At 38.4% G+C, this 11676-nt stretch overlaps 1 pseudogene; it reads left to right on the forward strand.

The window, feature by feature from the left end:
• Positions 1 to 2753: 2753 nt before the first annotated feature.
• LOC122743868 lies at positions 2754 to 5280 on the forward strand (annotated as a pseudogene).
• Positions 5281 to 11676: the final 6396 nt, after the last annotated feature.

An 11676-nucleotide genomic window follows, 5' to 3' on the forward strand; every position in this document is an offset into this window, starting at 1 on the left:
TTTGTACCACACAATCTTATACTTGCTAGCTCCTCTTCTCTGTACCAGTTTATAGAATTGTATATTTATTCAGGTAACAATTACACCTAAGTGTACTAGCAAAGGGAGGAAAACTATCAGATTTTAACATGTCCTAAGTGGAGTAAATTATCTTTATCTTCATCCTCCAACTAGTCTTCTTCTAGACTTCCAAGTTTCTACCAAAAGTACCACCATCATTACATTTACTCAGATTTGCAATGTCAAAGTCATACTCTATGCTTCACTTTTTCTCACACTGCATATCCTGTCAGTTTTCAAGTCTGGTCAATTCCACTTTCAAAACATCTCCTCAGTCCTGTTCTATCTGTACTTACCGTTCCCATCCTAGTTCAGACCTTCATCACATCTCATCCAGACTATTTCATTAACTTCCTAATTAGTCTGCCTGTCTCTGGACTTTCTCTTTTTTAATTTATCCTCTACAGCACTGTCAAAATGATCCTACTACAATGTATGTATGACTGTGTCACCACCCTTCTTGAAAAAAAAATTAAGTGCCTCTCTTTTAATGCTAACATTAAATAGAAATTATTGTGTTTGGTTATTTAAGTTTTCCACAAGATAAATCTAAACTCCATTTTCAGTATTATTCTTTTGAGATGATTTCTAGACACATTACATCTCAAATATTCAAATGGATCCATGATTTTATGAATTTGGTCACCACCTTAAAAATCATATATCACAACTCATCAATGCCTGCCCAGTGTTTGACCATGTTCTCTTCAGGATGTTACCACAAAAAGTCCACATCAAATGCAATGGATACCTACCATTTCTTGGCAGCAGAAAAATGCCAAGGGAATATTCGGCTATCCATCTGTTATCCATTACCCTTGCCACATAATTAGATCATTTACTTTTTCTCACATTTCTGTGGCCTTCTTTATGTAAGAAATGTATGACTATGTGAGGTATACATATTTACATGGGTTGTCAAAATGTATAGATGTGAAGCTTATAAGTAGAATGGATAGATTTATTTGGAATCTGGCCTACATTTTTCTGAGGGAGTTTTTGATTTCTGCTTGGAAGGAAGTAGAAGAGGTATGGATTGATTTTTGTTCCTTACCTTCTTTAACTTCACAGTAAGCGTTAGAGTAAAATTACATATATACATATTAGTGCCACACTTATGTGTATATATGTCAGCATATTGCATATGTTTATATGTATAGATTCACCTGCACACACACTGATCTAGGTGCATATGTAGTGTGTGTGTGTTTGTTTGTGTGTGTTGGCAATAGACTAGTTTATAACAAAACACATTTCCCTGCATACTCTAAAGAAGGATTATAATCCTTATCTTACACTTTTTATCTTAACTCCTTTTTATCCAATGTTAGTTACACACACATGAACACACACAAACACACAAAAAACTCCACCAAAAATAGCAAATAATGAAGGCAGAGCCAATATGATAGAAAAAAGGCAGGGACTCACTTCAACTCTCCTGAAAACCCCTTTGAACCCCTTTAAATGATGCCCTAAAACAAATTATAGAGTGGCAAAAGCCACAAAAGGTGGGTGAAATAATTTTCCAGACAAAGACAACTTAGAACATTTGCAGGAAAGGTCTGTTGCCTCAGGTCAAGACTGGAGCTCAGTACAGTGTAGGCCTTGATAGTACAGACCTGGCCTATAAATGGTAAAGGAGTTTAACAACTGGTCAGAAGGATATTACAAAGGCCTCTTTGTTGGCACTGAGGTCAGGACTCTGTTGCTTTGCCTATGCTCAGATCTAGGTGGTACTCCTAGGTGGCAGTCCCAGGGCAAGGAGGAACAATAGAACACCAGAACTTGAGGTCTTAGTGGAACAAGGACCCTCATCACAATTCCAGGGCAGAAAAACAAGCGCTTGTGGTTGCTTACACTCCAGAGTATAGGGCAGGAAAGTAGTAAACCCAACTCTCTTTAGATCACAACCGCCTGGGAAGAACTAAAAACTTACAGGTTCCTAGAAGTAACTCTGAAAACAGTTGTACAAAATCCATGAAGACTGAGACAGTGCACCTTCTGCCCTGCAAGCAGAGTACCACTTTAGCAAAGAGTTAAAGTCTAAAAATAGGCTAAAAAAATGAGAAAAGAACAGAAAAATTCTGACCATTGAAAGGTACTATGGTATCAAGGAAGACCAAAACACACACTCAGAAAACAACAAATTCAAAGCTCCTACATCCAAAACCTCCAAAAAAAAATATGAATTGATCTCAGGCTATGGAAGAGTTCATAAAGGACTTTGAATATAAAGGAAGAGAGGTAGAGGAAAAATTGGGAAGAGAAATGAGATTAATGCAAGAACATCATGAAGAAAGAGTCATAAGTTTGGTAAAAGAGGCACACAAAATACCAAGGAAAATAACACCTTAAAAAACATACTATGAGAGACCCTGGCCGCAAAGAAGGGGAGGGAGGCAGGGTGCATTGTGGGAAGGAGGTGGCAGCGTCTCAGGCAGATGGGCGGGCTAGAGCGGTCTGTGGAGGCGGTAAATCCTCCGGGCCGCTCACAGCACTGTGTCCCCAGCTCGGCCTTGGCCCACGGCGCCCTTCCTCCTCCTCCACCTCCTCTCTTCCTCCCTTCCTTCTTCTCTTCCCTTCCCCTCCTCCTCCTTGCCCCTGAGCTCAGCCGGGCCGGCCTCCCCCGGGGGCCAGGGTCGGCCGGCGGGGGGCAGGGGGAGGAGGCCAGGCCAGCTAGATGGGAGACGATGCCGAACTTCTGCGCCGCACCGAACTGCACGCGGAAGAGCACGCAATCAGACCTGGCCTTGTTCAGGTTCCTGTGGAACCGGCGGGAGGCCAAAAGTGGGTGGAGAATTGTAGAAGAGCTGACTTAGAAGATAAAACACCTGATCAACTCAATAAGTATTATCGGCTTTGTGCCAAACACTTTGAGACATCTATGATCTGTAAAAGTAGCCCTTATAGAGATAATGCTGTACCGACAATATTTGATCTTACAAGTCACCTGAACAATCCACATAGTAGGCATAGAAAATGAATAAAGGAGTTGAGTGAAGATGAAATCAAGTCACTGAAAGAGAGAAAAATTGATGAAACTTCTGAACAGGAACAAATCAATCAAGAAACAAATAATAGTAATAGTGCTCAAAATGCAGTTACAGAAGGAGGAGGAGAACAGGATGAAGAAGTCTTACGCTTAACACTAGAAGAGAAGGAAAACAAAGATTACCTTAAATCTTTGTTCGAAATTTTGATTCTTCTTCTTATTAATTTTGATTCCCTTAGATGGCCATGAAACTGATGAAATTCCAGAAGGCATCTTTATGCTAGATAACTTTCAAGCTTTGCTTGAGTGTAGAATTAATGCTGGTGATGAGGTTCTATGAAACGCTTTGAGACAACAGTAGTCAACATGTTGTTCTGCTCTAAAACTCAGCAAAAACAGATGCTAGAGATTTGTGAGAGTTGCATCTGAGAAGAGACATTGAGGGAAGTCCGGAACTCTCATTTCTTTTCCATCGTTACAGACGATGTAGTGGACATAGCCGGGGAGGAGCACTTACCAGTGTTAGTCCCGTTTGTGGACAACTCTCATAACTTGAGAGAAGAATTTATAGGTTTTCTTCCTTATGAAGCTGATGTTGGAATTTTGGCTAAGTTTCACACCACTATTACAGAAAAATGGGGCCTGAATATGGAGTACTGTCGTGGCCAGGCCTATATTGTTTCCAGTGGGTTTTCTTCAAAGATGAAAGTTGTGGCCATGAGACTTTTGGAGAAATACCTCCAAGCCGTCTACACCCTCTACTCCTCCTGTACCTTAAACACATGGTTGGCAAAATCCATTCCTTTGGTGGGAGTGTCTGTTGCTTTGGGAATAATTGAAGAAGTTTGCTCTTTTTTCATCGGTCACCACAGTTGTTAGTAGAACTTGACAGTGTTATCTCTGTTCTCTTTCAGAATAGTGAAGAGAAGGGTAGTGAGTTAAAGGAGATTTGCCGTTCTCAATGGACAGACAGGCATGATGCCTTTGAGATTTTAGTGGACCTTTTACAAGCACTTGTTTTATGTTTAGATAATATAAACAGTGACACAGCTGTTAGGTGGGATAACTTTATTGCTGGCCAAGCATTTGTACTTGGTAGTGCATTAGTAGATTTTGATTTCATTGTTACTGTTGTGGTTCTAAAAAACATACTCTCTTTTGTTTTGTTTTTTGCTTTTTTGCAGGGCAGTGAGGGTTAAGTGACTTGCCCAGGGTCACACAGCTAGTAAATGTCAAGTGTCCGAGGCTGGATTTGAACTCAGGTCCTCCTGAATCCAGGGCCTGTTCTTTATCCACTGCTCCACCTAGCTGCCCCCAGAACATACTCTCTTTTACAAGAGCCTTTGGGAAGAATCTCCAGGGTCAGACCTATGATATTTTTTTTTGCAGCCAGCAGTTTGACAGCAGTATTACATTCTTTAAATGAAGTGATGGAAAATATTGAAGTTTATCATGAATCTTGGTTTGAGGAAGCCACAAATTTGGCTACTAAGCTAGATACAGAAATTAAACTCCCTGGCAAATTTCATAGGTCTCAGCAAGCTAACCTAGAACCTGAAGTGACTTCTGAAAGCTACTACAAAGAGGTCCTTAGTGTCCCAACTTTGGAGCACATCATTCAGGAGCTAAAGGATATATTCTCTGAACAGCACCTCAAAGCACTGAAATGTTTGTCCTTAGTGCCCTCTGTCATGGGACAGCTGAAATTTAATACATCAGAGTAGCACCATGCTGATATGTACAAAAGTGACCTCCCGAATCCAGATACTCTTTCTGCAGAACTCCATTGTTGGAGAACCAAATGGAAACACAGAGGAAAAGATATTGAGCTTCCAGCAACAATTTATGAAGCTCTGCATTTACCAGACATCAATTTTTTCCTAATGTTTATGCATTGCTTAAAGTCCTCTGTATACTCCCAGTGATGAAGGTTGAGAGTGAGAGATATGAAAATGGTCCAAAATGTCTTAAGGCATATCTGAGGGATACTTTGACAGCTCACCAGTCAAGTAACTTGGCTTTGTTTAACATAAGCTTTGATATAAAACATGACTGAGATTTAATGGTGGATACTTACATCAAATTCTACACAAGTAAATTGGACCTCCAAGAAGAAGTTCTTCCCACAAGTAATTCAGAGATAACTGAAAATACATAAGGAAATTGACCAAAACAGGTTTTCTCCCTGAATTTACAGATTGGGGGTTGGGAGAGAAGTCCTGAGATTTGATAGGGCACTTAATCATGGAAGATAAGTTTGCCTTTAGGTCTCCATTTGGATAAATTAGCTACTGATAATCTGTATGTTAAACTGTTATTCTACAAACTGAAATTCTTTGAAAATTGACCTTCCAAAATAGAGAAATGCTATATTGAATTTCTTTGTGATTTCTGCTAGTAGTTACTGCTCTAGAGATGTTTTAGTTACCTTCATTCTGGACATATAATTTGTGATACCATAGATCCAACCCAGGATTGGGGTTTCTTAGTTATTGTGAAAAAATAAATATTGGCAGAAGTGGAGAAAAATTTAGTTTAAATGAAGCTCACTACTGACCACCGACTCCTATCTGTTTGTTTGTTTTAAATGTTGTACCATTGACAGTAAAAAGATATATTGGAGAAGTTTATCCCAAACCATGACCTCATATACATTTCCATGTCAACTCTGACTTCAAGTGAATGTAAATGAATGAATTCACTTAAAATTTAAGTGATAGAGCCAATGTAGTTCCTCATAAATAAGTGATTGTTGTGGTTTATGTTCCTCTGTTGGGGCTCCATAGTAACTGTTTCATGAACTTTTCACAGGTATACATCAAAAGTTCTGTTCTATGATCTTGAAGCCAATCTCACAAATATAAAAAAAGCAAAACAAAATTATTTTGTTTGTGTTTATTCTGCCTTTTTCCATGCCTCATCTTAACTTATAAACCTAACCTGGAAAACTTGTAGATTAGGATTTTGTGGTTTATCTAGGTGTAATGTGGAAAATATTACTGTTATTTTTGGTGAGGAAAAACAATTTTTGTATCATTTATTTCATTCTAAATAACATGAATTTTCTTTTAAAAGAAACATACTATGCGAAATGGTAAAAGAGGAACAAAAATCCAATGAGGAGAAGAAGGTCTTGAAAAGCAGAATTGGACAAATGGAAAAAAGATACACAAAAGTTCACTGAAAAGAAATATATAAAAAAAAACTGAATTGGGCAACTAGGAAAAGTGTGTCATATATATTCTTTTTTCTTTCTTTTTTTTTTTTTTTTTGCAGGGCAATGAGGTTTAAGTGACTTGTCCAGGATCACGCAGCTAGTAAGTGACAAGTGTCTGAGGCCGGATTTGAACTCAGGTCCTCCTGACTCCAGGGCCAGTGCTTTATCCACTGTGCCACCTAGCTGCCCCCAATACATATTCTTATATGATATGGCAGTGTAGTATATATGTATATGTGTATAGATTCATATGCATATATACATTCACATACATACATCTTGATCTAGGCGCATATGTAGTGTGTGTTTATAAAAATAGAAAATATTGAGTAAACTGATGAGTCAAACAGACAGAAATCTGAGGATCTCTATAGATTATAATATATCAGAAACTACATGAGTACATTACCTCTATAATGGGGAGAAAGATAAGATCTCAGGTCAACAAAGAGAGAGTCACTGGTCTCAACCAATGGATAAAAAGCTCAATATTTCTAAGGATGCAACCTGAAAATCAAGGACATTTTGAGATGGTGGCTTCCCCTAAATGTCTACAACTTCCTAAGACTTTCTTAATCTTCATGTGTCTCTCTCAAAACGTTTCTCAAATTACATATCCTTCCGCTCAAGAAGCTCTGCCTTCAACTCCTTTCTTTATGCAGTTGTATATACAATAGTGCCTCAGTATTTTTTGAGCACTATTTTTTTAACCACATCTCCCACATACAAATAGCATATGAAATACCCAAAACTTAGTTTGCAGCCTGGATTATTGTATTTATTTTATTTTTATTTTTTTCACAGTGAATGAGTGTTAAGTGACTTGCCCAGGGTCACACAGCTAGTAAGTGTCAAGTGTCTGAGGCCAGATTTGAACTCAGGTCCTCCTGAATCCAGAGCCAGTGGTTTATCCACTGTGCCTCCTAGCTGCCCCCTATATTTTCATTTTTATTTGAAGTTTCTGATCTCTAGTATCTTTGTATTGTCTTTGTACTGTCTTTGTACTTCACTGAAAACCTGGGATACATCCCCATCTATACCCCTTAGAATTCTTAATTTCCTTTAGTACCCAAACCAAATGCCACCTTATACATAAATCCCTTCCAGATTTTCCCAACTGCTAGTGCTGGAAAAGTGCCATGAATCTATTTTTCATATACCTACATATGCACTTTTTATAATATACTCTTTATAAGAAAAAGTATGTTTCCATTTGGCTTTGTATTCTCACTGCCTAGGATATGCTGGACACAGAATTGGCACTTAATAAATGCTCACCAACTAACTGATATTTTATGACTTTCTCAAATTATGACACTCTTAAGTATCTTATTTGTGATATTAATTTTTAATTGTATATAGAATGTCCTATTTAGTGTCTCCCAGCCATTTAGCAACACTAAAAGAACATTGGACTTATGGGGCAGCTCGATGGCACAGTGGATAAAACTTTGGCCTTGGATTCAAGAGGGCCTGAGTTCAATCGGCCTCAGACACTTGATACTTATTAGCTGTGTGACCCCTAGCAAGTCATGTAACCCTCATTGCCTGAAAAAAAAATTGAAATTAAAATTATGGACCTTTCATTGGAGATGTTAGAGGTCATAAAAGAGTTTTGGCATTTCTTGAAGAAAATCAGATCCCTCTTTTTATACTGTTCAATTGTCAGAACAGCCCTTTCCCGTTTTGTACTCTGTCCCAGATATAAAAGTTGATGAATAAGGTCCTTGTATGTATAAATATATACTATAACCTGTTCAATAAACAGACTTCATTCAAAAGCTACTGTCCTCCTCATACAATTCTGATACTAACAATCTGTTTGCAGCCATTATCCCCAAAAAGTTCATACATGTGTTTGTGCGTGTGTGTGCATGTGTTTTGAGTATGGTACACGAGCTCTATAGGATGCCTACCTAACAGCATCTCATTTTATCCGTGTAACAATAGACAAAACTTTTTTGAGTGATTATGGCTCCAGCTTAGAAGACTGGAACGTTCAGTGCCTTGATATAATTAATTAGTACAATGTTATTCACACAAAGGAGCATATAGAGAATCTGAGTATATAAGGAAAATCCCTCTTGACCTTGCAGTCAGGCTGATTATCTTCTATGACAGTGGTAAATATCTCAAGTAAACCTACATCTCCCAGTTTTGTCTAGCTTGGTATTAATTATATGTATTACTCTGAGCATACTAAATCACATTAAAAATTAATCTTTAAATAGGAGAAATGTTACAAAATATGGATATGATTTGAATAAAAAAGAAAATGGACTGACCAAATAGTAGAGATTGGTGATAACATGTGTAGTAGTTGTGCTCCATTTTTAGCTATATAATGCAAGGAGAATGTGAGGAAGGCCCTTGACATGTTGGATAGACTCCTTATTCAAATATATGTGACAACAGAACAGGAATTGAATAAAGCAAACAGGAATGGTTGGACTCTGTTCTACATTATTGAAATAAATACTCATTTTGATGAGTTCAAAGAGCCGAGACCATGGATTTCATCTTACTACATATAGTCAATCAAGCTAGCATGTTCCTTCCAACTTACATCAAGAAAATTACCAGACGAATCAGTAAGATTACTTGAACAAAATGTTTTCATGAATCTTATTTAATCATTAACTATTTTGAGTTATAGTAGCAGGAAGTAAAAACAAACCTCAAGTCTTCCGCCTAAGTCTCATACCTGTCATGCCTGATGGGTCATGGTTTCTCAGAATGTTAGAAGGACATTTCTTATCTTTTGAGATAAAGTGGTAGGTGTGATTTTCATTAATCATATATAGTGCTGTTTACTTCATTTCTGGTGTCTGCATGCCAATCTTTTCATAAAAGTATTTTATTATTTTCCAGTTACATGTAGAGATAGTTTTCAATATTATTTCTAGTTTCAATTTTTTCCCTTCCTCCCCTCCCTCCACCCTCCCCTAGACACCAAGCAATCTGATATTGGTTTTGTATGTATTATCACATTAGACATATTTCTGCATTAGTCATGCTGTGAAGGAAGAATCAGAGCAAAAAGGAAAAAACTCTAAAAATAAAAACAAAAAACATAGAAATAGTATGGTTCAATCTGAATCTAGATTCCATAGGTCTTTTTTTCTGGATTTGTAGAGCATTTTCCATCATGAGAACTTTGGAATGATCTTGGACCATTATATTGATGAGAAGAGTCAAGTCTATCACATTTGATCAACACACGATGTTGTTGATAGTGAGTAGAATGTTCTCCTGGTTCTGTTCCTATCACTCAGCATCAGTTCATGTAAGTGCTTCCAAGTTTCTCTGAAATATGCCTGCTTATCCTTTCTTACAGGACAATAGTATTCCATTATATTCATATAGCACAACTTGTAGATTCTTTCAATGACAATTTATCATCTGATTCTATGATATCAGGGCCATTCTCCTTTATAATTTCCTGGAATATGGTTTCTAGACTCTTCTGATAATGGCTTTCAGGTGGTCCTATAATTCTCAAATTATCTCTCCTGGATCAATTTTCCAGGTCAATTGTCTTTCCAATGAGGTATTTCACATTTTCTTCTAATTTTTTCATTCTTTTGCTTCTGTTTGACTGATTCCTGGTGTCTTTAAGGCAGTGTTTTCTTCAGTAAGCTTTTTTTACCTCCTTTTCCACTTGGCCAAATGAAATTTTTAAGTTTTTAAGTTTTTAAGTTTTCTTCAGTCAATCTTTGTGCTTCCTTTTCCAAGCTGTTGATTCTTTTTCCATAATTTTCTTGTGTTGCTTTCATTTCTCTCCTCCTTTTATCTCCTACCTCTCTCAATTGATTTTTAAAATCTTTTCTGAACTCTTCCAAGAAGGCTTTCTGGTATTAAGACCAATTCATCTTCCCTCTTGAGGCTTCACATGTAGGTGTGAGATTAAAATTGGATATTAGATCATAAATCTCCCCTACTTAACCTTTCCCTTAATTTATCTCCCAGACTAGTAAATGGAAGAAGCTTCTGGTTTTCTAGATAGAGCCTTTATTGTATGGTAGTCACAAGGTGATGTTGATTAGAAGGATAGGAAAGTAGAAACACAATACAAATCATCTTAAATCTAAGCTTAGTCTATATTCTGTATAAAACTCACCAAAAGCCGAAGGCCACCTTTGGGGAGAGAGAGACCGTCTGTGCAGCGCAGTCAGGAAACCAGCAGAGCAGGAAAAAACTCCCACTTCCTTTCTCTCCTTGCCTTTTAAGCTCGCTCCCCAGAAGTGGAGTACTAGCAGGCAGTCTGATGTGCGCAGCAGGCGGACTGGCGTGTGTAGCTCATGCCGTTGGTCTCCTCCTCGAAAGGGTGGTCCTTAAAAAACAAAACAAAACTGGTGTCTTTCAGTTATCCTAACCGACTGTTAAAAAACTTTCATATTTTTTTACCACACAGGCAATTTGATAGTATTGTTCTCATCTGAATTTGTGTTTAGCTCTTCCCTGTCAACACAGAAGTTCTCAATGGTAAGAGCCTTTTTTTGTTTCTTACTCATATTGTAGCTTGATTTTTTTAAAGTTGAGGTCTGTTTCTGGGGCACAAGGCTCACTGTTTCAAGCTTCTTGTGCTGGGGGATTGGTAATGTGTCACTGGCTTTCTATTCTGAGGCCTCCATGGCCTGTGGAATTCTTACCACCCTGGGGTTGCTCCCTGCACTTGCTCCAGGCCCTGGGATGGCCAGGTCCAGTTGTGCCTGTCTTGTGGGTGGCCCTCTAGTTGGCAGCCTGCCTTCTCAGCTGGTGCTGGCAGTTCTCACAACTGGCCCACTGCACCACCAGCTTTCTGAGCCAGGATCAAGGGGCCTCAGTTGCTCTGCTGTGGCCAAGAGCTTCCTAATGGCTTTACCAAAACCCCTTCATACTGCACTGGTCTAAGGTGTGCTGTGCTCCCCTTTTGGCTGTGTGAGACCCACCTTTCCTGAAGTATTCTAAATTATCTCAGGTTGGAAGATTGTGTCATTCTGTCTTTTTGTAGGTTCTGTAATTTCAGAATCCATTTAGAGGTTTGATTTAATGTTATTTTTGAGGGGAAACTTGGGAGAGATCAGGGAACTTCCTGGCTTCTCTCTGCCATCTTGGCTCATCTGCATACCAATCTAATGAACACAGAGGTAATATGTTTTAAGTGACTTCACCAGGGTCACACAGCTAGTAAATATTGTGTCAAGTATTTAAACTCAGGTCCTCCTGACTCCAGGGCAAGTGTTCTATCCACTGCACTACCTAGATGCCCCTAATTTGGATAGTCAATTATTGAAAATGATCTTTGCAGGCAGCTAGGTGGCACAGTGGATAAAGCACCAGCCCTGGATTCAGGAGGACCTGAGTTCAAATCCGGCCTCAGACACGTGATACTTACTAGCTGCATGACCCTGGGCAAGTCACT

Source organism: Dromiciops gliroides, chromosome 2, assembly GCF_019393635.1.
Source record: "Dromiciops gliroides isolate mDroGli1 chromosome 2, mDroGli1.pri, whole genome shotgun sequence".
NCBI lineage: Eukaryota > Metazoa > Chordata > Mammalia > Microbiotheria > Microbiotheriidae > Dromiciops > Dromiciops gliroides.